The sequence below is a fragment of the Marmota flaviventris genome, chromosome 10 (assembly GCF_047511675.1).
Source record: "Marmota flaviventris isolate mMarFla1 chromosome 10, mMarFla1.hap1, whole genome shotgun sequence".
NCBI classification, from domain to species: Eukaryota; Metazoa; Chordata; class Mammalia; order Rodentia; family Sciuridae; genus Marmota; species Marmota flaviventris.
Genome location: NC_092507.1, coordinates 46,880,205 through 46,883,204, shown reverse-complemented (window position 1 = coordinate 46,883,204; position 3,000 = coordinate 46,880,205). Strand labels below are relative to the sequence as shown.

Here is a 3,000-nt window from a genome sequence, read left to right as displayed (position 1 = left end):
CCTGGACTGATGTGACCAGAGACATCTCAAGGTGAACAGCAGCAGAGGCAGGGAGAAGCCAAGTGACATTCAGGACAGTGACACAGGCAAGGTGTTGGGCATCTATATCCATGAGAAGGGCAGCACAGGACTAAGGAAAGTGTGTTCTACAAGGGGACTGGAAAGACCTGTCCTGCTCTCCTGCTTGGACAAACCACTCTCCTGTACCAGCCTGCACATTGTTCATTTGCACAATGCTAGCCATGCCCTCCTGCCTTCCCAAAGGACCAGGCTCAACCAAGATGGCAGACAGCAAAACTGAAAGGTGTCAGATAGAACCAGAAACCTCTGATTACTTTGCTTCAGTTGAGAGACTTTTGTCCCCTCCTCTGCTGTCCTCTGTTTTAGCAAAAGTAGAAGAAAGAGGTTGGGGGAATAGTTGCAGATTTTACACCAGTGTACTGGAGTTTTAAATAGTTGGGTCCAGGAAATTCATGTGGTGTGGCAGCAGGTCGCAGAAAAGGCAGAACCTCAGACCCAGACACAATGAACGTGGATCCCAGCTCTGCCGTCTCCTATCTGCAAATACGTGCATATTTTATTATCCACATAGTCTGGTTCCCTGTTGCCTGGGCTTCCTTGATTACGAAGAGAGAAGAACAAAATCTGCCTCGTTTAGGAGTTGTAAAGCTGGAGGCAGCACATTTTGAGCTGCCTGCCCTTCACAGGCTCTCTATCAATTAAGTGTAAGTATTTCCCAGACCCCAGCTGTACCTGGGGAAACAGGAAACACGTAGATAGGTAAGGGGGCAGTTAAGTAGAGAGAGGAGACAGCAGGAGTGAATCTCCTTCACAGCTTCCCCAGGATCCTCTGCTGGCTGGCGTCTCCCCAGACTGCCTGGTTAGGTGACATCATTTGCTGGATTGGGCCACTGGTGGGAAAACACCCACCGCAACCCAGGGTGTTGGCACAGGAGGAAGGATAGAGAAATAGGGATGTTTCCTTTGCACAGAGGGAAGGGAAGACGCAGAGACAGGGCAGGAGAGGAGAAGGAGCTGGGGACAGGAGACCTGCCTTCCGTGCCCTAGGAAACAATGAATACAGGATAAAAAAACACTTATTCTTTGCTACCCCGTGAATAGAGATTTGGATCAGTTTGTGAAAATTACAGAGCACAGGAGCTCCCTGAATACCACAGTGAAATTTCTCATAAAGTCGCTTGGGATGGCACAGGCTGTCTTTTGAGAAAAGAGGTAGTTTCACCATTGCAGGTGGCACAAAAGCACCTGTGCAGGATTTGGAACAGGGATTCCTCCTCTGGTTGGGAGACATGTCCCCTCAGATCCTGTTCAACAATCTTAAGGGCCATCACAGCCCAGAAAAGCAGGCAGTTGGGGGTGGAAGTAGCACATTGAGAGTCTTTGTCACCTGCCTACCTCTAGAACACAGGAAGTGCTTAGAAGCAGCAAGCACCTGCAGGCCCTCTCAATGGGCTTCACACATCACCTGGCTGGCCCTGGGAAAGCAAGCACAGGTGACTCATCTCTGTGGGTACAGCAACGTGGCTGCCTCATGAACCCAAGATTTCCCAATTCTTCTTCATTTGTTGCCAGATCTCTCCAGAAACTGCCAGCCCTATCAGATTCACAACAAAAGAAGTAAAAAGTTATTGGGTGTTTTACTGGCTTTTGCCCCACTAGAAATCCCTTAGAAAAGACTCCAGCTACCCCTGGAGGGAACCAGATGGGAGCCAGGCAGGGTTCATAGCTCATAACAAGGGAATCACGAAGAGAAGAACACAGACAGGAGATGCTGAGATGAAACCGTGACACACTCTCAGATGGGATCACAGTCATTTCAAATCCAGATGAACTACAAACAGCCACCAGGACCACAGTCTTCTCAGCCAGCCCCCCTAAGAAATGGAGTAAGGCCCCACCCAAATGAGCAAGCACAAACAAAAATGTGCTGTCTTCCCGAAAAAGTGAAAAGATCAAATGTCCCCTGAGCAGCCAGCTTATCATCCTAACATCTTTGGTCTCCTCATTCAGAACCCTTCAGCAAGAAACGAAAAATGTCTGTATCACCAGACCTGGCTTCCAATCCTTTCTTGATTGATTCCTAGCTCTGTGATTTTAAGGCTCAGCTTCCTGCTCAGGTAGGAAGAATAACTGTTCTGTAGTTGCTGGGGGAATATAAGACATTTGTAACATGATGATTAATAAATGGTAGTTTACATAGCAACAGAAACTATGGAAATGAAGAAAACTTCAAGTGGAAGCAAAAACAGAAAACTTACTTTACCCCCAAATACTTCATCCAAAAATTTATGGGATTGACTTAATGTGAATTTTTTTAATGATAAACATTTTTTTCTTTTTTATTTCTCCACTGTGCAGCCCTCTTCAGTGCCAGCAGCCTATAGGCACAGGCCAGGCAATGGTTCAGGGCCACAGTTTGCTCTGGCATGGGACATTATGAAAGACCCAGCGGGACAGGCCTGCCATATGATAAATATTTTAAGGAAAAAAAAAGAGGCAGACTGTGTCTATACCCTGAATATTTCCAATAATAATACTTCATAGTACTGGAGTTAACATTTTAAAGGAAACGAAACACTGAGGCTACAGTTGTGTCTTGTCTACTCGGTTTCCTACAACCCCACTCCCAGTTCCCGGGCTGACTTCCTCTTCTGTGTTCTGTTTCTTGGGGCCTCCTTCCTTTACCCTCAGCCAACAGTCACCACAGCAGATTCCTCTCGCGCTGTACTTCCTGCATCCTGGCTAAAGAATCCCCTGCTTTCTCTAGAGCTCCAAGAGCACTCTGAAGAGGAAAGAAGGCCCTGCCTGGCCTTCCAGGGCGGCTGCTGTCTCAAAAGATGCTCTTTACACAGGCTCAAGGGGACCACGGTCAGGCCAGAAAGAAGAGTGAGGAATCTTCCCAAGATGCCACCAGGCAGACACTATGCCTGTGGCGCCTCATGACATCTCTAAGAGGTCATCATCATCTCTACTTTGGGA

General features: G+C 47.5%; 1 non-coding gene across 1 annotated transcript; it reads right to left on the bottom strand.

Moving 5' to 3' along the window:
• Window positions 1–2,369: 2,369 nt before the first annotated feature.
• Window positions 2,370–2,498, bottom strand: LOC114100377 (small nucleolar RNA SNORA42/SNORA80 family). The gene has a single exon (XR_003584057.2). It is a non-coding gene; the product is annotated as a small nucleolar RNA SNORA42/SNORA80 family (small nucleolar RNA).
• Between the last annotated feature and the right edge of the window lie 502 nt (window positions 2,499–3,000).